This window comes from Neomonachus schauinslandi, chromosome 6, assembly GCF_002201575.2.
Source record: "Neomonachus schauinslandi chromosome 6, ASM220157v2, whole genome shotgun sequence".
NCBI classification, from domain to species: domain Eukaryota; kingdom Metazoa; phylum Chordata; class Mammalia; order Carnivora; family Phocidae; genus Neomonachus; species Neomonachus schauinslandi.
Genome location: NC_058408.1, coordinates 84,029,929 through 84,057,386, shown reverse-complemented (window position 1 = coordinate 84,057,386; position 27,458 = coordinate 84,029,929). Strand labels below are relative to the sequence as shown.

Sequence of the window (27,458 nt, the reverse complement as noted above, 5' to 3'; positions counted from 1 at the left end):
TTGTCTAAATAGAAAAACCAATGAGGCAGATATAGTTAATAAGCTTCAAAACCTTGGAGCAGAGATGTTGTACTAGTCAGAAGATGTTTTATTCCAGCAGGGAGATGGCATTTTCCATATTTTTCTTGATTATTTTCTTTGTAAGATTAAAATGAGCAATTGAAAGGGAAGTTGGAAGCATATTGAGGACTGTTTATTATTTATGAGATGGAAATCAAACTCCTCTGTAACCAAACTCATTAAGACTCACATAAAGCTTTTCCCATTTTCTTCTATAGGCACAATTCCTGTAACAAGTAAATTATGCATTCCCCAAGCACATTCAACTCTGAAATCCAAGTTCATTATCCAAGAGTATATGGCATTATCCTGACCCAAGACCTCCCTTCTCCCAGAAGTACCATCCCCGGACCTGCCTCCCGGAAGCAATGTTTGGGAAGCAGTGCTTGTGGGTCATCTGGAGCTAGCCACTGCTTACTGCAAACTTTCTCTGCACATGCTGCTGAGCCCCATCAGCTCCCACTGCCCCTTGGCTCCTCCCTCTCCCGTTCTACACCCTCCCATTGCCACTCTCTCTGATGAGAATTGCTCCTTTGGCCCCTTTCAGGGACAAAACCCCAACAATCTGCCTCCTGTCCTCCTGCCCAGCTGCTGTTCCCCTCCTCCCCTGTAAATTGGCAGGAGGGCTAAACCAGCATCCCTGCCATGCTCACAGCACCCCTGCATGCTGGTACGAGTTCCAATGAGTTCCAATCTTAGCCATCCACTGAAGGGTCGTCTCCAACTGGCAGGGATCTGGGTTTGTTTTGGTGACCTTTGTGGTCCCAGTCTCTAGAACAGGGTCTGGAAGATAGTCAATGCTCAGTAAGTATTTGTTAAATGAAGAGTGGAGGCACCTGCTGTCTTGGGTTCTCAACAAGTAAAAAGTTTACATCTATAAATTATAAGTCTATTCATCTTTTCCCTTGTGACTGTTTTGGGTGTTATGATAAATTCATTAATACTTCCAAATTTGTGAAAATATTTTCATAAATGCATACATCTATTTACAAATATCTATATAATATTTATATATGTAACATGTATATGTGTGTAGATATGTAAGAATGTATGTAAAAAGAGAAAGAGAGAGACAGAGAGGCTGAAAGCTGATTAATTTTGACCAAGTTCTATGTGCCAGATGCTGTGGTAGATATTTTGTGCACTTTCTCATTTAATCATAAAATGCTTTGTGGTGGATATTATTACCCTCATGTTTTCCAGATAAAGGAACCAAGGCTGGAGATTTAGGTACCTGATCTATGTTTACACAAAGGCTCTTTTTATGTTTAATTTTTAGGTTTAAAATTTTAGTCCATCTATCTGGTAGGGGTTCTTTTTGAGTTCATACCTTCTAGGCTCCAAAAATCTGACAGAACTGCCTAGAAGACTGTGCCATATATATATTTGGCATGTGTGTGTATGTATGTGAGTGTGTGTGTGTGTGTGCGTGTAGTGTGTGTGAGGAAAGGATCAATATTTCTCATCAGATTTTTTTAAGTGGACCCTGAACTGAAAATGATTACAACTCATTGGTTGAAGTTAGAGATAATTTTATTCTAAATGAAGTGTCAGTTTTCTTAACACTGTGTATTAAAAAAGCATCCTTTTCCCTAGTAATTTGAAATGTTAATTTTATCAACTGCTAGGTTTCTGATACTAGAAAGACCCGGATTTAAATCACGATTTGACCATCCACTAGCTCGTGATTTTAGGCAAGTTATTTAACTTCTTTGAGCCTATTCCCACATCTGTAAAATGAGATAATCTAATTGGAGCTCATAAACCTGCTCTTAGGATTAAATTAGGCAATGCATGTCAATACTTGACAATGGTCCCAATTCATAGCAGATCTTCAATAAAAGTTAGCCTTTATTAATATAGATCTCATATACCCTTGATTCTGGCCTTCAATTCTCTATATCATCCACTGATGGAATATGTTGGTCTATTCTCCAAGATATGAGTATTTTACAGGTCTTGGTTATATTGCTAAGTTGCTTTCAACGAAGTCTGTTCAACCCCATCCCCACAGGCAATTTATCCATGTTACGTATCATGCAGTATACAGCATTACTAGGTTAAAGAATGCTGATTTGATGCATGAAAAGTATTATTTCCTGTAAGTTTTGTGTTTCTTTGTTTACTAACGAGGATTTCTATTTTCCTCCCTGTTTATTGGTGTGTATTTCCTACAAAGTGAATATGTTTCAGCAAATTCTTCCTGGCTCCTGTTTCTCTTTGCTCTCCCTCACTTCAGGTCTACCTTTCCTGCCCAACTGTCTGCCTTGCTCTATAATAAATCCTTTATTCTCCATATAGCCTATATTTCTAGTGGTTTTGTCTCTGTAAATTATCAGCAGTTTATCACAGACAGTTAGGTGCCGAGAGAAAACAAGACTTTGAATCACCCAGTAACTTCTACCATAGAACATTTTGGTGAAAGCAGGAGTATAATGGGGTTGCTTGGTTGTCCCAAAATGTTCTGGAGAATTTAGAGGAAAGGAAATGATGAATTCAGGGCTTTAAATTTCTACCTCCAGCTCTCCATTAGGAACCCGCAAACTTTGATGCCTGCGCTAAAGGAAATCCTTATCCTGTAGCCTTTGGGCTAACATTTCTGAAAACTAAAACCCGAAGTCTGATTTACCAGGTAGCTGAATTGCAATGTACATCGATTTCCTAATCTAGTGGGGTCTCTTATTGTCAGGTTAGAACATTGTTTGGGAAGACGTGGCACCCTTAGTATTGGGATGGGGTTTTATGGGCAGTTCAGTGAAGCTGGGAGCCTTGGGCCTCGTGCCATGCTGAGCCTGAAGTGAAAGGAAAAAATCAGTAATACTGATCCTGTCTTTATTTTAAAAACTTGATTTTTTTTTTTTTCTTGTCGATTGTGGACTTTTTTTGTACGAACTTGGAGGGTTTAAATATTGCAGTAAAATGTTATCTTGATGACTGAATTTTTTGGATGCCCACCTAAATTTTGTACCCAAAGCACTCTAGCTCCTGCCCTCCTTGAACTCCTAAATTCTGCCAAGTCTCCTTGATGAATAAGGAGGTTAAGCTTAACCCGAAGGAGATTTAGCCTCTCCTCACCTCAAGAACCTCTAATGGCTTCCTACAAGGTAGGGGTAATTTTCCTATGGACCAGCCTCCCCACCTTTCAGTTTCTAGACCTAAGACCAGATTCAAAGCAGAACTCTGACTGATCCAGTGGGCGAAAATGTCCTAGCTGGCATCATTCTGATTAGATTGGCTTCTGTCCCAATCAGCCAGTGTTCATTAGTCACTCAGTACTTTAGTTCCAACCCCAAACTTATGTAATAACATCCTATTAATATCTTAGAGCATTCAATGTCCTATTTTTTAAAAAATCTACTTGATACCATTGATATAAGGAATTCTTCCACAGTAGTTATGTTTCTACTTCTATTTTAATTTATAGTAGTTTTGATTCCAGATATAATAAAAAGTTTCTGTTGATTTTTGTTTTTACACAATTCAGCTCATGTCATTTTCAATAGTGTCTTCATTACCAACTATATTTTTGAGTTTGGAAATCCACCTATAAAACTGGGCCTGATAAGTAGAGGAAAAAAATGGAAATACAGAGAAATATATCAAGAAAAAGTAAAACTTCCCTGTAATTCCACATCCAGAGAGTGCTCTTATTAACGTTCTGTTGTGTATTTTATGAAAACTAAGATTACAAAGCATATGTTATTATTTAAGTTAATTTATTTTTTAAAGATTTATTTACTTATTTGAGAGAGAGGAAGGGCAGAGGGAGAGGGAGAGAGAAACCCAAGCGGACTCCCTGCTGAGCATGGAGCCCTGTGGGGGTCGATCCCACGACCCTGAGATCATGACTTGAGCCAAAATTAAGAGCTGGGGCCCAAACAGCTGAGCCCCCAGGCTCCCCAAGCATATGTATTTTAAATCAGCTATTTCCCTCATCTCTCACATTGGAGAATCAAAAGAATCATCACCCATCTGAAGGTGGTACATTGTTTAAAAGACACATGAGCAAATTATTTGGGTTGTGCCGGTCACCCCCAGGAGGACTGAGAGCGGAATGGATCAGGGGTGTTTGCCTCTGAGGGCAGAAGGTGCTGACGTGAGATCGAAGAGACCCTTCATACCTTATTTTGCACCATTCTGTCAAATTTTTTATTTTAGCATGTATATGTATATGTTCTTAAATAATGAAAAAAATTATTACGTTTACAGGAAATGAAGAAAGATTTGAATATTAGTCAAAGAGGCACAAGTCCAATACGGAGAAAAGGCTATCTATGAAGATATTGAAATTCAGGATTCCACATTTTTACATTACTAAATGCCACTTTAGAATGGATCCCGCGAGCATGTCTGGGGACATAAATGCTTTTTTTCATTTTAATTACTAATTCATTCCTTTTATTTTTAGTAACAGTACATCTAATTATAAAAGCCAGACATAAAATTGTAGAAAATGTGAAATATAAAGAAGTGTACTGAAAAAAAGCAAAAGTCTCGTATAAATCCACATCTGGAGGCAGACCCTATTAGCACTTTATTGTATATTTTATCAACACTAAGATTACAAAGTATATATTATTTTGTATCACCTTTTTTTCACTTCATAATACATTATGAACATTTTTCCAATGTTCTCAATTATTTGTTCGCATTACCATTTGGAAATGCCTTCATAGTCATCCATTATTTGATATGCCACGGTTTATTTATCCACCTCCCTGTTTTGGTTGTTATTTTTCCTTCCTTTTTGTTGTTGTATGAGGCCCTGGAGATTGAGGACTTGGGTTTGCACCCTTACTATTTGTGCATTCCTGGCTCACTCACACAACCTCTAAGCCTGAAGTGTTCTCCCTTGATAATGGAAATGAGAGTGCCTCATGAGGTTTTTACAAGGATGAAATGAGATGACATATATAAAAGTTTTAGCATAACTTGGCACATGGTAAGCACTGAATGAATGGTAGCTAATTTTATTTAAAATGTTGGCACGAACGTACTCGTAGATAAATTTTTGTGTGCACTTACGATGTTTTGGTTAAGATGACATCTTAGAGGTAAAATAGCTGAATCAAAGGTATATTCATAAAATTTCTGATAGATTTGACTAAGCTTTCACCAGGGGATATTAACAATGTAGCAAAGACCCTTTTGCTTAAGGTATATGAGATGGTTTTCACTCCCCTTCCTTACCAGCTTTGGATAATTTAGTTTTTTGTTTATTTGGTTTTTTTTCAATTGGCCACTTCAATAGGCAAATATGGCATCTTGTTTTAATTTTATTCCTATAATACTAATGAGATTGAAAACTTTCATATTTCATAAAATATTGCTCATTATTGCTTCTTTGAAAAATGCTCTGTTTTAAACTTTGCCCATTTTCCTATTAGACTTGCCAGAACATTTTTGAAGAATGTGCAAAATTCTCACATCATCAAATACTAGTACTTTTATGACCTCATTTAAATCTTTAACCTAGCTAGAGTTTATTGGATGTTTGGTGTAAGTCAACTTTATTTTTCTTAATAGGTTGTTGTACAAGGGCCTCTGGCCAGGTAGACAGGGGTAGATATGCAAATCTGAGCCACCAGGGTTTTCAAATCAAGTTTTAAAATTTTGCAAGTGCAGGAAGTCATAGAATTACATCTGTAGCCAGAATTTATCAAAAACACAAAAGAGATGAATATGTTTCCTTAAGCCTGGGCTTAACTAAAACCACAGGGACAATATTTTTTTATCATTTGGATACCATTTTCCCCAAATACATGAAACCCGGGAAGGTTAGCTCAATGAAGAAAGAAGTACTGCATGTTAGCATCTCAAGTGAGAAAACACTTGATGTTCCATTTGTGTTTTAATTTTAATATCAACAGTTTCATCTAAAAGTCATCACATTTCTTGTCTGCTACAAAATCATGAACTAAATCAGCTTTTACTAGAGACAACCATCTTGGGGGTGAACCATAAATTAATCTCAACTATGTGGTGTTATTTTCTTATGATCACAGAACCCTTGGGAAGGTACGATAATTCTCTTGCTAATTTAAAAGAGCAGAATATATCAATGTGTTTTATAAATACATATAGACAAATGTGTATGTGTCTGTGTGTATTTATTTCTTCTAAACCCCAAAACAACACCTTTAATTTACAGAGGAAGAAACCGAGGCTAGGATTATAGTCTGAATATTTTTTATTTCATCATTTTAATAAAAATGGTATATATATATATATATATATATATATATATATATATACCATATATACCAAATGGTATATATATATATATATATATCCTAATCATATTCATGTACTACTTATTAAAGTTTAATGTACTTTGTAAAACATGATACACATACTAAAGTTTTTAAATGATATGATGAAAATAGATATAAGTAGAGATTCTGATATTGCCTTGCCTCATCCCAATGGGTCATCCCAAGGACACATGCATCCCCACTTTGAAATAACCAACCTACAGTGCTTAACTAACTTGTCCGTGGTCATGTGAGTGACAGAACAGAGCTAGAATTGTAGTCTTTTAATTCCTAGTTGCATTTACTGCTACTACATTGACCTGTTTCCTTCCAGAAATATCCTCAAGTGAGAACGGGGCCAAGGTCGAATGAGTTAATGGTTTCCACTCCTGTAAATTCTATACTCTGAAATATCTCATTACCACAAATAACTGAACTTTAGATGTAAGGCTAGGATTAAAGGCACACTTTTGCTAACTTAGAATCCCCCAAATTGACTTTAAGGTCACATCAGAGGGAGAGCTCCAAATTATTAACTTCCTGCCAGTCTTGCATAACCCTTTAAATCTGTGGTATATTCTTAGAAAGCATTCCTTGCCCCAAGCCAAAGGCACTGAAACAATGCTAAAGATCTGAAAATCATAACACAAAGACTTTTTTTAGAAACACAACTTTGTCTTCTTGTTTTTTGGGGGGAAAAATAAAAGAGGATGTGTTTTCCTAATCCGGATCTGCCTCCAGTTGCAAGTAACTTTACAATCCCATAAACTCAATTTCTGAAATACATCTAGCTCAATGTGACCAGGATTCTCCTAAACTAAACATTCTAAAACTGGAGCTTTTATACTTTAGAAAGAGCTAAGAAAAACAAAAAAGCTACGGTTCATGGACAATCATTATCTTGACATTTGGGTCAGTATGACTCAGTATCTTCATTAGAACCCCAGGTACAGAATGATCTGTTTCATCCGCCACAAGGTTTCTCAAACCAGGCTTATAGTTATAGTCTTTGGGTTCTGAGCTCTCATTAAGGAGTTTGTGTGTGTGGTGTGTGTGTATATGCATGTACGTGGGCGTATGCACACGTTTTCATAGGATGACAATCTGAGCTATATTTGTGTGCTATATTTGTGAGCTATATTTGTGTGCCATTCTGGATGATCTCAACGGTCATCTCAAACTGAAGTCAAGCAATTTCAGTGCTTGGATTTGCATTCGAGTTTATGATTGCAGGAGTGCTAAGTAGGGCTGCTTTGATTATTGTGGGCTGAATTAGTCATGACTCCATTGCCCATGAGAAAAACCTGTTCCAAGCTCGCTGCCTTGCAAAAGAGACATGAACACCATGGACACCTACACCACAAGTTCCGGGTCTGTATGGTTAATTGTGGAAAAACCTTCAGGCCAGAAGTCACAGAACACATACAATTCCCCAAGCTATCATCCCACCAAGAGATGTGTCTGGGTCAGTCAGTGCTGGACTTCTCGAAGCATGAGGTGTCCCACTAGGGAGGGACCGCATTCCTGTAATGCTCTGCATAGTGGGGAGAGGTAGGGGCCATCTATGTGGCTACATAACAATGGAAGCTTCCTGCTCGATAAGTTGGTATTATTAGAGCCCAGGGGCCCGTGTCTGCCCCATCTCCTGTTAAGCCTCCTCGGACTTCCAAAGCCAGCTCTCTGCTAAATTACCTGAAAGGCATAAAAAACAAACCTTCAAGGCTACTTGGATTTGTCTGTTCTCACTTGCTCAGGCTAAATGGTAATTTACTGGCTCCCCTATTGGCCAAGGGTGGAGCTCACTTCAGAGACTTAATCCATGCCACAGAGATTTTTTTGCCATTCAGTTCTGTTGCTTTGCTGTGTGGGAGCCACAGAGAACAGGCTTTCTCCATCAGAGGTGGGGGGCAGGTTGAGGGTGGGGTATGGCCCACATAAGAGCATTTAGGGTTACCACAGCAAGCTCGGAAGAAAGAAAGAGCTTCGTTCTTTCAGCATCCATGCATAAAATAGTGGGGTAGGGCTCTGACTGACCCTGCTTGGATCACTTGTTCATCCATGGGGCTTGAGAGAATGAGTACCATGATTACCAAGTCTAGATCACACGGGCACTCCTTTGGAGGGTGAGTTACTATTCTTTGCTGCTCATCACCATGCAGGAGCTGGGGAAGGACAGTTATCTAAAAAAAAAAAAAGGAGGGGGAGGGTATTGGGAAGTAAAAAAAATCAATTGATGTTCTATACATAGATAAAGGAGAAGAGAACAGAGTAGACTTAATTCAGAAGTGATGCTTTTGAGCTAAATGAATGCCAGATGGCATTGCAGCATGATATATAATTAAAGGTTTTGCAGTAGTTTGAATAGAAAGAAGTGATGGCAAAATGGTGATCTCATGGCACATGCTGACATGCCAACTTCAAAAACAAAGGCTTCATAGCATCAGTACTCTATTCATAGTGCTAGTGGTGATGTAGTCCCATTAAAACTCTTGCAACCACCACATTAAATTAATGGTATTTGTTTTTTTATTGGAATAAAAATAATTTCAAGCAATACTAGGAATCTCTTCCTTTATGAGAGATCCATACATGACTTAATTCTGAGAAGACTTGCTAGCATATCCACTTCGTCTGAGATCCACTCTCTTTTCTTTTTCAGGCCAAACATTAGAATTCCTTCAATCTTGCTTTGTCTGATAATAGTTTTGAGTTCCTTTAGGCCAGGAATTCCCAGATGGAGAGTGGTCGTCTTTGGGAGGCATATGGGAATTATCTGAGGGGCTATGTCAAACACACAGGTGCCCCCACCATTCTGAAATCGCCTTCATGATGGCACATTCTCCATTGTTGAGAACCACCGCCATCATAATCCACTTCAGCAATAGGATATCTGATGTGCCTCAAGAGCACCTGGTTGGAAAATAGGGCAGAAGTCATGACTTTTGAATGCCAACTTCCTAAAGTATAGCACCTGGAACTAAATATAATGGTCTCTGTATGGTCTCGTTGCTAAAATGCAGAGAGAAGCACCTCGGTTAATTGCATATCTGATTCTCAGTTATGTCCTTCCCTTTACTTTGAATCTCCTGATATTGACTGTGCAGGCAGGGAGTGGACTGCCCACATCTTTCTCCAAGGATGGGTTTGCTACCCAGCAGCCAGCTTCTGCAGGACCTGCCCTATTACAGAGGCTGTCTGGCCTGAGGCCCATGGTCGTCTTGGAACAGCCAGCACCTAGTGGCCATTTTGGCCAGCCAGGGACACGTTGGTGGGCACTCCATACTTCAGAGCCCCCTGCCAAATCAGCCAAAGACTCACTGGGTCTGTATCCAAGTTCACTGTCTTCCTCTGCCCACTCCTGCTTCCTCCTTGTTATGGACTGAGTGTCTGTGTCCTCTCAAAATTCGTATGTTGAAACCTAATCCTCAGTGTGGTGGTATTTGGTGGTGGGTCTTTGGGAGGTGACTAGGTTATGAAGGTGAAGCCCTCACGAATGGGATTAGTGCTCTCAAAAGAGACTCCGGAGAGCTCCCTCACCTCACCACACAGTGAGAAGACACCATCTGGGAACCAGGAAAAGGGCTCTTACCAGACAAGGAATCTGCCTTGGTTTTGAACTCCCAGCTTGCAGAACTAAATAAATGTCTGTTGTCTATAAGCCACCCAGTCCACGGTACTTTATTATAGCAACTGGAACTGATGAACACACTCTTCTTTCCTCTCACAGGTTTGATCTAGAAGAAGCATCTCGTACCCCTAACTCCACCCCAGCATCTGCTCCTGGAGACCCCAACTGTGACCCCAACTGCTCCTGGCTGACTGTGCTTTACTGGCTGGCCCACTGTGCACTAATCATGTCCCACTCTCTGGACAGTCCTGCTCCTTCCTTTGTAACTAGATGTACTCTGTCATATTCAGCTTGAGGATTCTCAAATGCAGATCCCAGGAAAATAAAGATTCCCAAAAGCAAATCAGTAGACTACAAGCATTATTTTTATCCTGAAAAATTCATATACCGTATTACATTTGTTGAATGCTTATTATGTGGCAGGCACTGTTTTAGGCACTTCATCTGAATTAATTCATCACAGCCCTGTTGTTGATACTATTATTATTCCAATTGTTTAGGTGAGGAAACCGAGGCATAGAAAGTCACCCAGTTGGTGAGTTGGTAGACCTAGAGCTTAAATTTAGGCAATCTTACTTCAGAGCCCATGATATGAATCACTATACCAAGTGGTTCTCAATCTTTGGCGTGCACCAGAATCACTTGGAGGACTTATTAAAACGCAGATTCTGGCCTCCACTCCAAGGATTTCTGATGCAGTAGATTTGAGGTGGGGCTTGAATACTTGCATTTCCAGTGAATTTCCAGGTGATGTTAATGCTACTGCTCTAGGGACCACATTTTGATATTCACTGTGTTACAGGATATGGCCTCTCAAGTAAAAAAAGAGAATAACTGTTATTGTGTGGGGACGCATTACATTTTCCCACATGATAAATAACAGTTTCCAAATATAATATGTTTGGGGAATACTTGCTAGCTAATCTTGTCATGGCTTCTCCAATATCAAGCATTTCTCCTCTTCCTGGTGCTAGACCTCTCTCTGTTGCCCATGTGTGGCCAAGGACATCTGATTACAAAACCCGGTGTTATTTTCTTGGGATATTGAGAGGAACCTAGGTTTGATAGATAAAGGCTAGTGTACCTGAAGTGTGCATATTACTTAGAAACCATAAGTTAGACTTTTAAAAATGGGACAATGGTTATTATTAGCTCAGTCAATGGTAAGGCCCAAAGAAGTACAACATAATCGCAAATGTAGTATTTTATATTGTTAAATTTTGCTAAATAGGTTGTGTGAAAGAACATCCATTTTAAAAATAATAAAAATGTAATAGTTTTGTATCTCAAAAACAATAAGGTAATTTTTTAAGATTATTTTTAACTGTGAATCTTTATTTGTTCATTAATTCATTCAGTTAACATTTAGTAAGCACCCATGAGACTATGGCATTGTGTTCACAGAATTATATAACAATATGTTATAATTATAATCACTAATGATCACTAATCTTTTTACCATACTCACCTTCTCAGGGAATTTAAATCCTTTCTGAATTTTAGGTCATTGGTTTTCACACCATCTTTGAGAAGCAAGATGATCTTGTGCGTTATGTCCAGTGTATACTCCAAAAAGCTAAGGACTCAAGGATCAGGATGGCCTCCAGGAAAACCTGGGACAGACCCACAAGTAGAAATTACAACCTTCAACTCTTAAGTATTACTCTGCCAAACAATTTTCCATCTCTGGAGGATTATCTGTCCTAGCTTTCTATGGTAAAACACTTACTTTCATTTTTACTTAAAAAAAAAAATTCTATAGGGAAGTTAAAAAAAAAATTAATATCTGTTTGGCTCTCTTGTGATTTCAGGAAATCTGTTGCATGTACCTCAAGCCCCAGGCAGGACAAGTCTACTTTGTCCCCTAAAGGATTCTGTAACTTATAGCCTTTGAAAATAATATTCCAGGTTAAGAGAACCGAGAGGGGATAGAAGGGGGAATCCCACATGCATTCGTGGGATTGTAATACTATTCTTTTTACAGTGGAGAAACTGGATGGAATTATCTTCGGCTTCTTAAAAAGACTATGATCTCTTAAGAAGTGTAATTATATACCTACAATTACCCATTTATTCAACATTTTACTGGAGGTCCTAATGAGTGTAGTACGATAAGAAAGAGTAAAAAGTGTAAGGCTTGGAAAGGAAGAAAAAAAGTATCATTTTCATTGATTTTATACATAACAAGTAAAAATAAATATTAGAATTCATAAGAGTGAGAGAAAAAAAGAATTAATAAGAGAGTTTAGCAAGGTGGCTGGATATAAAATCAATTGTACTTCTCCACAGAAGCAACAGTTAAAAACATATCTTATTAAAAGATATCATTTATAACAGAAACAAATAAATAGGGTACTTAGAAATAAATCTAAAAATCTGTGTAAGATGTTTGTGGAGAATTATTGAGACATTAAAGAAAACCTAAACAAATGGACAGATGATATATTGAGATGTCATCACTTCTTCCCAAAATTGATGCAGATATTCCAATAAAAATCTCAATAGTGCTTTTTCAGGGACTTAAACCAACTCTAAACTATGTATCCAAGAGGAAGAGCCCAAGATTAGAGAAGGCATTTCTAATAAGGAAAATGAAACAGGGATTTTTACTACATGATAACAAGTTTTTTAGGAAGTTGTAATAATTAAGACACAAGGATAGACAAAATAATGAAACCGTAAAAAATTAAGAAACAGAACTTTTTGTGCATTAAAATGATATATGACGGAGACAGCAGTGCAGGTTACTGGGGGAAGGGTGGACTTTTAAATAAAAAGCACTAGAACAACTGTTTATGAGGAAATAATAAAATTGGATCCCTATCTAACATCAAACAGAAAAACCACTTTTAGACATATTAGAAATGTGTAAAAAGCAAAACTTAAAACATTTTAAAATAAAATATAAAACAAGATGTCTATAACTTCAGAGGAGAGATTTATTGTACAAGACACAAAAATCACTAATAAAAATATACAAAAATGGGGCACCTGGGTGGCTCAGTCGGTTAAGCGACTGCCTTCGGCTCAGGTCATGATCCTGGAGTCCCAGGATCGAGTCCCACATCAGGCTCCCTGCTCGGTGGGGAGTCTGCTTTGTCCTCTGACCCTATCCCCTCTCATGTGTTCTCTCTCTCTCATTCTCTCTGTCTCAAATAAATAAATAAAATCTTTTAAAAAAAATACAAAAATGATAAATGTGACTATATTATTATCAAGAACAGCTGTCCATAAATGTTTACTATAAAGAAAGTTAAAATAGAATCCACAAACTAGAAATATGATGAACACACACACATATATACATATATATACAGATCAAAACATATATATTTATAAAAACTCCCATAAATTAATAGAAAAAAGAACACAATTTATAGAAAGATGGTCAAAGGATACAAAGAGATAGATAATAATTTTATACCACAAGATGTGAATTTCACTAATGTCAGAAAAACACAAATGAAAAAGAAATGAGATACGATTTTTTATCCACAACTGATAGCGAAAACTGATAGGATCCTTTTGGATAAGAATTTTGGAGTATGCATCAGAACTAAACACATAAGTGCCCTTTGATCCAGGTGCTCTATTACTCAGGATCCAACCTGCATGTGTACAAAGAAGAAAGAACAAAAGAATTATCGTCACCAATGCTAACTCTCCGATGAAATGGTGGAGCCTCACCTTGTTCCGCATTAGGAAGGGGTCACTCTAAGTAGTTACACAGACCAGATTACACAGAACCCATAGATTCTGATCGACAGAAGGTGATAGGAACACAACTGAGAACCTAAAAAAAAGGAGAACACTTCAATTCTAAAATGTGAAGTTCTTCGTGTTTCCAACCCCCAAGTTTTACAAATGTGTTCACTTTACATATTTCGATTTTGCCAGGGTATCTTTTCACTACACTCAATAATTGGTGTTTTCATTTGCTGTGAGGGCCAGGTTAAGTGATTTTTGCACTGATTGCCATTTACATATGAAAACCTAAGAAAGCCACTGGGGAAAAGTTTTTAGGACAGTTCAGTCTATGAAAATATATTTAGAGAAGGAACAGTGTAAAAGGACCCAGCTTCATGGTTTTTATTCAATTAAGCAACCATCCATAAAAGCCCAGATTTTGTGGTTTTTATTCAATACACGTTGCATTTATTGATAAAGGTGAGTTGATAAATTTAGGAAGATAAAGGTCCCAAATTATATCTTTCTCCATTTGCTCTGAGTATACATTCATTAAGTTAGTGATTTTTAGGTAATCAAGCTTTAGGATTCAGTTATGACATTAAATCTAAAATCATGAGAAAACTAAATTATAATAGAAATCTATAGCAAATATTCCCATAATGGCATATATATTATCAGAAAAAAAAACCCCACAAAACTGAAGAAATCACAAAGTTTTCTGTAGGAAAAATCATGCAATTAGAAATCAAAGTATAGGGAAGAAAACTCTCTTCTTCTCTTCTATGTTCTTTGGCTGGCCTAACAATTAAATTGATATAAGGCAGGTTAACAGGAGAAAAACAAATTTCAATTTCTATGTAGGGGAACCCCAAAGATGTGAGGCTCCAAGAAGTGACCAAAGCAGGCATCTTTTATATCTTTTAAACTAAGAAACAATAAATTTGTGAAGAGTTGACAAGATAATGAAGTTTGGTTTTGGGGTAGCAAATTAGTTAAGAAGTAACACCGTCTGTTTATATAGCTTCTTGGCCTTAAATTCCCTATCTCTGGTGATAAGGACGTTTCTCTTCCTCCTGGTACAGGAAGGGTATCTTTAGCATGGGAGATTTATTTCGTGCTTTCAGAGGGACCAAGAAGGTCAGAGTGTCCTTTCACCAGGTGTTTCTCAAGTAATTTTAAAGATTTTATTTATGTATTCATTTTAGAGAGACAGAGGGCATGAGCATAAGCAGGGAGAGGGGCAGAGGAAGAGGGAGAGAGAGAATCTTAAGCAGGCTCCACGCTGAGCATAGAACCGGTTGCCACACGGCTTGATCCCACAACCCTGAGATCTTGACCTGAGCAGAAACCAAGAGTCGGATGCTTAACCAACTGTGTTACCCAGGCACCACTCAAGTGATTTTATTCAAAGTAATCAATATGCCAATGTAGAAAATTTAGGGGTGGTATATGCTGCTCCCCTTCCAAAGCAAGAGCATCTAGGTTTTGAAGGAAAAAATAAATACTCACTAACAACATAGTTTCAAGGGTGAGGACGGGAAAAAATTCTTCTGACATGTTCTAGTAAATGAGATACAGCATTATTTCCTCCCTTTGGGAGACATTTTTAAAATTTATTTTTATTTTTATTTTTTTAGAGAGAAAGAGTATGGGTGGGGGTGGGGGAGGTGAGGGGTGGGCAGAGGGAGAGAGAGAGAATCTTAAGCAGGCTCCACACACACCGTGGAGCCCAACACAGGACTTGATCTCAAGACCCTGAGATTGTGACCTGAGCCGAAATCAAGATGGAAGGCATTTTTAAAAATGAGTATATGTGAGAGGGCGCCTGGGTGGCTCAGTCGGCTAAGCGTCTGCTTTCAGCTCAGGTCATGATCCCAGGGTCCTGGGATCGAGCCCCGCATCGGGCTCCCTGCTCGGCGGGAAGCCTGCTTCTCCCTCTGCCTGCCGCTCCCCCTGCTTGTGCTCTCTCTCTGACAAATAAATAAATAAAATCTTTAAAAAAATTTTTTTTAAAAATGAGTATATGTGAGAGATGGCACAGTCATCATTCATAAACACCCAACAATTAGTTGTTAGTTAACTTAAAAATCTGATGGGCTTGGTAGACCAAGTGAACTATGAGTGGGGAAAGAGGCATATGTGAAAAATGGAGACAACACGAAGGTGGGGTGCAGGTAGTGTGATCTTGTATATGGCTTATAATAGGACTCCGAATGCTATGAGGACACAGAGGATGGGAGAGGGGGCTCATGTGACTTGTGTTGTGACATTTTTCCTGGAACGAGTACCAAGGAATCACCAGCCTATTAATTACAACCATATTTCCAGTTGGGATGCTGATGAGAGAAGCTCACTGGATGTGTCTGAAAAACCTCTTGCTCAGATAACTAATGAGATTTGCTCTGGGGTGCAGAAGCTTCACCATAGCCCACATTTCCCGAGTCTTCCATTATTCATCTTCCCTTCCTCTGACCATGCCCCACCCCCTTTAAGATTCTTTTAGTTAATTTTTAAAAATTATGTTATTGAAAAACACTTTACCATCAACCATTTTTGTAGTATGCAGTTCAGTGATGTTAAGTATTTTCACATAGTTGTGAAACAAATCTCCAGAACTTTTTTATCTTTCAAAATGGAAACTCTTCATGCTTTAAACAACAATTCTCTTTTTCCCCTCCCCTTGCCCTGGGTAGCCACCATACTGTTTTTTTTTTCCCTGTGAATTTGGCTACTTTAGATACCTCATACGTAAGTGGACTCATACAGTATTTGTTCTTTTGTGACTGGCTTATTTCAGCTATCCTAAGGTCTTCAAGGTCCATCCATTGTTGTAGACAAGCTGCAATTCCATTCCTTTTTAAGACTGAGTAATACTCCATTAGCTATGCCACATTCTGTTTATCCCATCATCTGTTGACAGACACTTGGGTTGTTTCTATCTCTTGGCTATTGTGATTAGTGTTTCTATGAACACTTGTGTGCAAATATCTTTTCCAGATCCAGCTTTCAATTCTTTTGGATATATGCCCAGTAGTGGGATTGCAAAATCATATGGTAGTTCTATTTTTCATTTTTTGAAGCATCACTTCTATTCGTCAGCTCAGGCTGTCATGACAATATACCACAGTCTGGTAAGCTTAAATGACAGAAATTTATTTCCTCCCAGTTCGGGAGGCTGGAAGTCCAGGCAGGTAGGTCGGGTTTCTGGTAAGAGTTCTCTCTTTGGCTCGCAGACAGCTGCCTTCTCACAGGGTCCTTTTCTCTGTGCACGCGCACTCCTTGTGTCTAATTTTCTTCTTAGAAGGGCACCAGTCTGAATGGATTTGGGCTCTACTCTAACAACCTCACTTAACATTTCTTAATTACCTCCTTAAAGGCCCCATCTCTACGCAATCACATAGGGGGATAAGGCCTCAACATGTGAATTTTGGGGGGACACAATTCAGTCTGTACCACTGCCATTCACCTTTCCATAGCCACTGCACCATTTTATATTTCCACCCACAGGGCATAAGATTCCAATTTCTCCACACCCTGGTCAACACTGGTTATTTTCTCCTTCCTTGACAGCAACTGTCCTAATGTGTGTGAGGAATGACCAAGCCCCTTTAATGTGGGGCCCGGGGAAATGTGAGTTGAGTAACCACCCTTATATATTGGATTCTATTTATGGCAAGTAGTACTGCCCCAGTGTGCCAGGCTTTGCAGGTGGGAAGTTGAGAAACGGAAGAGCAGAGTGACATTTCAAGGGGCAGAGGGAATGATTTAAGAGAATCCACGCTAAATGAACCTGGAGTCTATTTTTAGCTGGGCCGGATTACAGTTGCCTTCAGAGGTTGCATACATTAAGAGTAATCGTTTAAAAGAAAGCATAGCTCAGGCTTACATGGTATCATCTACAAGCCCAGCTGTGGCTTCAGCAGGGTTCCCAGCCCTCCCGCCATCTACTGGGCCCTTAGCCGTGTTCAGAGAGTGTTCACACCCGGCAGGCTGCAGAGAAGCCCTGAATGTCATCAAATTGGCGTGCAGAAAGGAGCACTTAATCCTGTTTTCTTTAATCTAACTACCTAAGGCCTTGGAGTTAGTCAACTGTAACTTCAAAACCCAAGGCAAATTGAACCCAGTAGGGTCTCTTTGAAAAGGCTAGCACATTCAATGAGGTTCTCCTTGGTTTCCATAAAACACTATTCCACACAGAGAAGAACACTAGAATTTTGGGGAGGAGTCAGAGTTTTCTTTTAAATATTTGCTTTGCAAATTTTTAGCTCAGGCTGTTTTCCAAACTTTGTGCTCTACGCAATCATCATATAAAAGATTACATTCTTCATTTATTAATACGTCAAATATACACAAAACCTGTATTTAGAAACAAGGTACCACGTTACCTGTGAGAAATAACATTGTCAAGGAGCTTATAGAGAACCGGGGGCAATGACTTATGTGTGTAAGAATAATAATACAAGACAGAAATCTGCAAGAGAGAGAGATTCAGTGCTGTGGGTGAAGAAAGATCCCTTCTAGCCAGGGCTCCCAGAAAGAATTTCAAAAAGGGCACGGTGTTTGAGTTAAGCTTTAAAGAGAGATCAAGTTTGAGGCATGTGGAGAAGTAGAGGAAGATTATCCCAGGCAGAGGAAAATCACCCCATAAATCTGGCACTGAGAATAGGAAACTATGTGTATGAGAGAACGGTTTGGATGGCAGAAAAGAAAGGTGGGGAAAAGGAGCCTGGGATCTGGTCTCAGAGGTTCCTGTATTGCTAAGGAGTAAATTATTTCATGCTAATCATTGTTACTTAAAATTTGGAAATGTCACTGTGCACTTGACATGAGGATATAGATGGTCCCTACAGGAGCTGAATTTCCCTTTTGAAATTCCAGTTTGAGACATGATAAACACATGCATATTGAGGGAAACATAAATGTTTAGATGTAAATTGTGCCTGTTACCCTAGAATAACTGATGGGAACTTAGGAAAGTAAAGCAAAAGATAATATATACATACAAAAGGAGAGGGGTGGAGGGAGATTCTTGTAGCTGAGGCTCACCTCTCCACCTCTTTAAGCAGCTGACATTGAGAAACAGGCAAGGTCAGAAGGAATTCCAAATATGCTTGGCCTTTAAGCTTTATAAATAGAAGGCCTGCTATTTATATATAACCTACTTAAAATACCCTTTATTTTAAGTGGCTAGCTAGGAGAGCCATCAAAACTTAATTCTGGGTAGTCCAGAAGCTCACAACTCTAGCAAGGAAAGGAAGTTTCCCCCAGAAACATTAGTATACATCGTGGTTAGTTTCTACAGTACTAATATTCCAGGAATAGACTGTTAGAAGTTCATTGTCTTTGGCAGCTGATCTTTTAAGAAACTTGTGAAATGAAACGCTCTAATATTTTTTTATTGCGAAAAGGTCCAAACATACAGAAGAACAGAAAATAACATAATGAACTTGCCTATACTTATCACACAGATTCAATAATTACCAAGATTTCACCACATTTGCTTTACCTACTCCAAAAAAAATTTTTTTTAATTGGGAGGCATTATAAAGCATTCTAATACTGTTAGAGTGGGCAGTTAGTGAGGCTTTAGCTGGATGGCTGGAGGCCATCAAAGCGGGTATCACAGCCAGCTATCTGGAAAGTTAGAGACCTGTCCTGGCAGCCGCCCAAAGACAAAGCCCCAGGAAGCCGGATCAAACCAGATAGGGCCAAGACAAAGAAGGCCAGAGATCCTGACCAAGTAAGCGAGAAAAGACATGAAACCCTGCTCCCAAAGAAGTCGCCTCCCCAAGTAAGAACTATTCCACTCCCTAGTTAACCACTATCAGTAAGAGATAGAGACCCAAACCCTGGGGCATGCAGCTCTCACCCGGAGCTCGCCTGCTCTCCTATCTCGAGACTGTACTCTCACTTTAATAAACTTTCCTACTTGCACCGCTCAGCCCAGTGTCTGGTCCGTCCTTGAATTCTTTCTTGCATCAAGACCAGGAGCCTCAAGTGACATCCCAGGGACAGGCTGAGCAGAGGCCTCAGGGCCCAGCGGTCTACCCTGTTCACCCAGCAACACTAGACCCTCATTTGGAATCTCTTATAGGCACAAACATTTCCTTAAATAATCTTATGGGATTAACATATTTAACGTTAACAATAATTCTTTTGTATCAACTAGTGCCAGTTTATAATCACATTGTATCTAGTCTCCAACAGGCCTTTGTTTCAGATGGTTTGTTTAAGAATCCAAAGAAGGCATACACTTGACATTTGGTGGTTAAGTCTCTTAAGACTCTTTTTTTTTTTTAAGATTTTATTTATTTGACAGAGAGAGACACAGCGAGAGAGGGAACACAAGCAGGGGGAGTGGGAGAAGGAGAAGCAGGCTTTCCGCTGAGCAGGGACCCCAATGTGGGGCTCGATCCCAGGACCCAGGGATCATGACCTGAGCTGAAGGCAGACACTTAACGACTGAGCCAGGTGCCCCTCTTAAGACTCTTAATTAGAACAGCTCCATATCCCCCGCCCCCTTCTCTATGTCCTTGACTTATTCAAACTGGGTCAGTTTTCTCATGGAACGTAAGACATTCTGCATTTGCCTCTTAGCTTCCTTGTGCTATTATTTCATGGTTCCTCTGTACCCCACATACATTTTTAAATTGGATAGTGTCCATTGCCTACATATTAATACTGTCCTTGGCATAGACGAGAGAAAGATAAGGGAATTTATTGGGATAAACATAAGTTGGGTATTTTTTTTTTAACTAGGCTGAACTGAATTTTAATTTTAAACGCCAGCTTCGTCACTGAGTGGCTGTGCAAATTCATATTCGTGTGCATTTTTTAACTTCTCCAAGTTGGTTTCATTATAAGCATATCGATAATTTCACGGGGTTGCTCTGAGGATCACAGAAAGAGAATTTATAAAGGACCTAATCCAGTGGCAAGCACAGATAAGAGGCCCTACAGAACCGGAATTACCTAGGGAGTTACTTTAATGTATACTTAGCTCCGGCTATGGTGAGAGCCTCCTGAAGGACTGGTCTGCTTGATGAAGTTACCAAGATTTGGTTTATTTCCCAGGCTTCAAAAGATAGGTATCTTACTAATTATAAAAACAACAGCTGGCTATTTTTTTTTTTTTTGGAAGAATCTAAATTATATGGGTAGTCATTTAAAAGAAATCCAATTTAAAACCTAATTCCATTAAATGAAACAGCTATTTACATTCATCCTGACAAGGTGGTTGAGGCCAAAAGACCTAACAGTGTTTATATGCAGGAGAGAGAAAGAAAGGATTCATGAATTGAACTGGATCCTTCAGATACATCTGCAGATACATGTGCATCGGAATTGGATTTGAATTTGGATTTGGATTTGAACGTGCATGCTACAGTTTGAGAATCTATGAGAAATTCTGGGAGCAAACTTCCCAGAGTTGGGGAACTTGTTCCAGAGTTACACCGTTATGAAATGGAAAAGCTGATATTGGAATCAGGACCCCCTAGACTTCAAAACCTATGTCGATTCCTCTAGGCCATGTTTCTAACTGCCAAAGACCGTCACAGAACTCTCACTAAACCTATTCTCAATCTTATGTAACACCGAGCTTGTTAATGAATCCATGTTTTCAAAGCCTTAAGATGCTGGATGATTTCCCTTGATTCCTTTCTGGAAGAGACTTACCCGAGTGGGCTTTTAGGCCATTCTTCCCTTTTAATAACTTGTAGTGCCTTTGCTTACTTACTCTCCAACCCCCATGCCCTGCCTTGCCTCTCACCCCCCACCCCCCCAGTCTTTCTCTTTGTCCTTCTTAAGTGAAGGGATTTCCAGTATCAAGTTCTGGCAAGTTTAAAATAAAAATTGAAAATGCAGTGCAGAGCCTTGGGACAAATTTACAGAATTTCTTTAGATTATTTGCATTATTTACAAACAGCTATTTCATGTCTATGACATGGGAAGTTTTAATCATGGTTTTGATCATAGCTCTGTCCCGGATTTAATGACAGCAAAATGGAAAAAGCTATGATTCCCCCCATCCAGAAACTTAGAAAGGGAAGGGAATAAAAAGATCAGAAACAAAGAAAAAGATCCACATTCAAACCCTGCACACATTCTGAGGATTAAAACCAAGTCATTTTTACCACTAATCAAGGTGAGTGTTCTTAAAGTTCCATTTTTTTTTTTTAACAGTTTCAGTTTTGTGAAGTTCACTGTAACCTTCTACTTGAGATCTTCTTGCCTCAGGAATACATTATGTATGTAGAACCCTGAAACACAAGCCTTTGGAAGCCAAGGGGGACAACCGAGGGCCAGAGAGGGGCATCAAAAATCCTAGTCTGTCTCTCTCTCTCTTTTTTAAAGATTTTATTTATTTATTTATTATTTATTTTATTTATTTATCTGAGAGAGAGAGAATGAGCAGGCAGAGGAGCAGAGGGAGAAGGACAAGCTGACTCTGCGCTCAGCGCCAAGCCCAACACAGGGCTCGATCTCAGGACCCTGAGATCATGACCTGAGCCAAAATCAAGAGTCAGACGCTTAACCGACTGAGCCACCCAGGCGCCCCCCTCCCCCTAGTCTGTGTCTTAAGCAATTCTCAGAGCTGAGGTTTCTAGACTTGCTATGCCAGACAAGCATTTGCAAGGGGTTTTTAAATACAGTAAAGGAGAAAGGGCTTTAACTTGACCATTTCTGTCAAGTTTGCAGCTCTTATTTCCTGTATTTTTCCCATTTTTCTTTTCTTTTTTTTAAAGATTTTATTTATTTATTTATTTATTTATTTTTTAAGATTTTTTTTATTTATTTATTTGAGACAGAGAGAATGAGAGAGACAGAGAGCACATGAGAGGGGGGAGGGTCAGAGGGAGAAGCAGGTTCCTTGCCGAACAGGGAGCCCGATGCGGGACTCGATCCTGGGACTCCAGGATCATGACCTGAGCCGAAGGCAGTCGCTTAACCAACTGAGCCACCCAGGCGCCCAAGATTTTATTTATTTATTTGTCAGAGAGAGAGAGAGAGCACAAGCAGGGGGAGTGGCAGGCAGAGGCAGAGGGAGAAGCAGGCTCCCACTGAGCAGGGAGCCCAGTGAATGTGGGGCCCAATCCCAGAATCCTGGGATTATGACCTGAGCCAAAGGCGGATGCTTAACTGACTAAGCCACCTGGGTGTCCCTATTTTTCCCATTTTTCTTTTAGAATTATCTCTTGTTTTAGCTCCTTGTTTTTATGATATTTTTTACTTTTTTTGTTATATTCTCTTTTAATAGGCTTTATTTTTTAGAGCAGTTTTACATTCATAGCAAAATTGGTAAGAAAGTGTAGAGATTTCTTACATCCCTCCTGACCCCACACACACTAGTCCTTCCATTATCAACATCCTTCACTAGAGTGGTATATTTCTTACAACTGGTGAACCCACATTGACATATCAGCATCACTCAAAGTCCATAGTTCACATTGGGGTTCACTCCTAGTATGCACATTCTATGGGTTTGGACAAATGCATAATGACAGGTATCCATCATCACGGTATTATCCAGAGTACTTTCATTGCCCTAAAATTCCTCTGTACTCTCTCTATTCAACCTTTTCTCTCCCCTAACCTCCTTGGCAACCAATGATTTTTTTTTTACTGTCTCCATAGTTTTGCTTTTTCCAGAATGTCATATTGTTGGAATCAGATAGTATAAAGCTTTTCTGATTGGCTTCTTTCACTTAGTAATATGCCATTAAGTTTCCTCCATGTCTTTTCAGGGCTTAATAGCTCTTTTTTTTTTTTTTTTGGCACTGAATAATGTTCTATTGTTTGGATGTACCACAGTTAATTTTCCGCTCACCTACTGAAAGACATCTTGGTGGCTTGACTGCCATTAGGCAATTATGAAAAATCTGCAATAAACAACTATGAGCAGGCTTTTGTGTAGCTGTAAGTTTTCAATTCTTTTGGGCAAATACCAAGGAGCATGATTGTTTTGGGTAAATACCAAGGAGAGTGATTGCTGGATCATATAGTAAGAGTATGTTTACATTTTTAAGATACTGACAAACTGTCTTCCAAAATGGTGGTACCATTTTGCATTCCCACCAGCAATGAATGAGAGTCCTGTTGCTCTACATCCTCATCAGCATTTGGTGCTGTCAATTTTCTGGATTTGGGTCATTCTGATAGATGTGTGTGGTATCACTCTGTTGCTTTAATTTGCATTTTTCTGATGATATAGGTTCTGGAGCATCATTTTACATGCTTATTTTCCATTCACATATCATCTTTGGTGAGGTGTCTGTTCAGGTCTTTGGCCCATTTTTTAGTTAGGTTGCTTGTTTTCTTTTTGTTGCACTTTAAGAATTCTTCACATATTTTGATGAACAGTTCTTCATCGAACATGTCTTCTGAAAATATTTTCTCCCAGGATTTGGCTTTTCTTTTCATTCTCTTAACGGTGTCTTTTACAGAGCAAAATATTTTTAATTTTAATAAAATCTAGCTTATCATTTCTTTCTTTCATGGATCATGCCTTTGGTGTTGTATCTAAAAAGTGATTATTAAACCCAAGATCATCTAGATTTTCTCCTATGTTATCTTCGAGGAGTTTTATAGTTTTGCGTTTTGCATTTAAGGCTGTGATCCATTTTGAATTAATTTTTGTGAAAGTTGTGATTTTTTTTCAATGTGGATGTCCAGCTGTTCCAGCACCATTTGTTGAACAGACTGCTTTTGCTTTTTTTCTATTACCTTTGTTTCTTTGTCAAAAATCAGTTGATGATAGTTACATGGGTCTATTTCTGGGCTTTTTATGCTGTCCCATTGATCTATTTGTCTATTTTTCACCAACACCACACTGTCTTATTTACTGTAGCTTTATAGTAAGACTTGAAGATGGGTAATGTCAGTTCTCCAGCTTTGTTCATCAATACTGCATTGGCTATTTTGGGTCTTTTGTCTCTCCATCTAAACTTTTGAACCAGTTTGTTGATAACCACAAAAGTCACTTGCTGGGATTTGGATTGGCTCTGCACTGACTCTATAATCAAGTTGGGAATAACATCTTGACAATGTTGAGTCTTCCTGTCCACAGACATGGACTATTTCTCCATTTATTGAGTTTTTCTTTGATCTTGTCAGGGTTTTCTAGTTTTCCTCAGTATAGATCTTAACAGAACCGCAAATACAATCACTGAGACATTGGGTTGGCAGCAAGGAAAGAGTCTGTCCGAGAGGCAGCCAAATGAGGGCAAGTCTCAAACTCACCTCCCTGAAGGGGGAGAGAACAAGTTTTTTATAATCGTAGGGGTTGACACTACATACATATTGATTAAATGGATGGGAAAACTTAAAACTCTTCGTGAGGAAAGATAGAGCATGCTTATTGAGCAAACATATGTGTAACACACACCCCATGTTCACTTTGGACTGGAGACTTATCAGAAGAAGGCAAAATTCAGCCCCTGATGTCAGGAAGTTATCTTAGGACAAGGAGGGGCATGCTCTGAGAGCTGGTATAAACTGGATGAGGCCTGGGGCTTGTTAGCTCAGGTAAGGAATGCAAGGTCTTGCTTGTTCATAGGCTGGAACCATATCATTGATTTTGAGTCCAGGCTTCTGCAGACACAACTAGTGGATTTGTTAGTGGGGTCTGAAAAGATACAATAGCTGACTAGGGAGAAATAGTTCTCTGAAAAACAAGCTTTAAATTTTCTACTAGTTTCGACCTTATTAACCCTGTGGGGCACTTACGGTTTTAGATCTTGCACATATTTTGTTAGATTTTTACCTAAATATTCTATTTTGGGGAGGTGCCAATGTAAATGGATTTATGTTTTTAATTTCAATTTCCACTTGTTCATTGCTGGTATACAGGGAAGCTATTGACTTGGGTATATTAATTTGATAACCTGCAATGTTGCTATTATCACTTCTTAGTTCCAAGAGTTGGTCAGTTCTTTTGGATTTTCTGCATAGATGATCGTGTCATCTGCAAACAAAGACAATTTTATTTCTTCCTTGCCAATCAATATACCTTTTATTTCCTTTCCTTTCCTTTCCTTTTCTTATTGTCTTATTGCAAAGGCTTCCAGCTCAGTGTTGAAAAGCAGTGGTAAAAGGGGACACCCTTGCCTTGTTCCTGATCTTAGTGGAAAATCTTCTATTTTTTCATCATAAACCTGATGTTAGCTATAAGCTTTTTGTAGATTGCATTCTCTGAAATGCGGGAAAGGAAGCACTGTGTAAAGTTATACTTAAATAAAGGATATTGGATTTCATTTCCCCCCTAGTTAGCTCCATGCAGGCCCTCTCTTTACTCAGCTTGAGATCTTCCTCCTGACAGGCATCTTCAGCCCTCTCAGTCCACGTCAATTACAGGTGGTTACATCTGATCCTAGAGCTAATCTGGACTAAGCCAGGAAGTCTACAGGCAGCCGAATGCCTACAGGCAGCCAAATGCCTTTACTAATGGAGCTTGGAATTAGTATTTGGTGCTTCTAGAGTAAGTCTTGAGCATTTTCATGGTCCCTGAGTTACAGACTCCTCCTAACTGGGACTTGTTTGGTCCATAAAACTCAATGTCCACCTCACTTCCCTCAGTAGCACCTTAGCTACCTTCCATTTTCTGAAGCTGAGTAAACTAGGTTGGAGCCATGACATCTAAGTGGTTTTTTGCCGGCCCCCATGCTCCTGCAGGAGCTGGTGTTTTCCCATATATTTGCATTTCTGCTCCAAAGTAGACCAGCCACCCAGAATATGATGCTGCGCTCTTACTTAATTGCACTACTGTCATTTTGTTACAACTCCTGTTAAGCCATCCCACCTGCTGGATCCATCCTTTTGGGTCCACAGCCCTTATGATATGATGTACTGTCTGCCTTTAAAGAGCCAGCCCCACAGCTCAATCAGTTTCACTAACCCAGTTGCTGTTTCCTCTCAAAATTATTAGTTTCATCATGCCTTACCTTATTTAATGGTCCTGACTTTCTTTTCACCCTAAAGTTATTGCCCCAGAAAAGGATGTCAGCATCATATCTGATCCTAATTCCTTAGATATCAAGCCAAAATTCCTACAGTATGCACAGTCCCGAGATAACTCACATAAAAAAGAAAAAAAAAGTCTCAGTGCCATATTTATTTATGCCTTCTATGAAGAAATTAGGTTACCACCTCCATCTTGATGTCTGTAAACCTGTATTTCCAGCCTCGATCTCTCAAGGTTTCAGATTCATATATTTAACTTCCACCTTCTACCTGGATGTACAACAAGTACGTCACATTCAACATATCAGACCCTGAAACTCATAGTTTTCTCTTCTGGCCTCTCTCACTTCCTTGTTCAACAGCAATTACAATAAAGCCTGCTCCTCTGTATCTGACCCATCAACCTAACTGCCTAAAGTAGAAAGCTGTGCTTCACCTTCTGTTCCCTCAGACCTCACAATCAATCAACCAGTCCCATTAAATATCTCTCCTAACTATTTCTTGAGTGTGTTTATTTCTCTCCACACCATTGCCAACATCCTAATTCGGGCCACCCCCACAATAAACTTCAAACTCCTTAACATTGCATAGCAGATTTATATCTTAAAGTATTAATCTGCATTAATCCATAGTTTCTTGCCTCATCCTGCCTTTTCCTGCAACAAAAACAGTTGGCTACCACATAAAGGTAAAGTACAGAGCATATAAACTCTTACAGATGGAAAACAATAAGCCCATGTCAGATAAATTATTTATTCTAACTCATAGCTTAGTGCTTTCAAAAACTCAACTAAAAAGTCTGCTATATGGCAAATAAGTAAAATGGTACTTATTTTAGCAAGTTGCCAGGCTATATAAATATAGTA

General features: G+C 39.0%; 1 long non-coding RNA gene across 2 annotated transcripts; it reads right to left on the bottom strand.

The window, feature by feature from the left end:
• Positions 1–8,442: 8,442 nt before the first annotated feature.
• LOC110586051 lies at positions 8,443–13,668 on the bottom strand. 2 transcript variants are annotated; one of them, XR_002480663.1, is made up of 3 exons: positions 13,630–13,668; positions 11,411–11,555; positions 8,443–8,494 (listed from the first exon to the last, which is right to left on the bottom strand). It is a non-coding gene; the product is annotated as an uncharacterized LOC110586051 (long non-coding RNA). The 2 variants fall into 2 exon arrangements; XR_002480662.1 differs by lacking the exon at positions 8,443–8,494 and adding an exon at positions 9,065–9,224.
• Between the last annotated feature and the right edge of the window lie 13,790 nt (positions 13,669–27,458).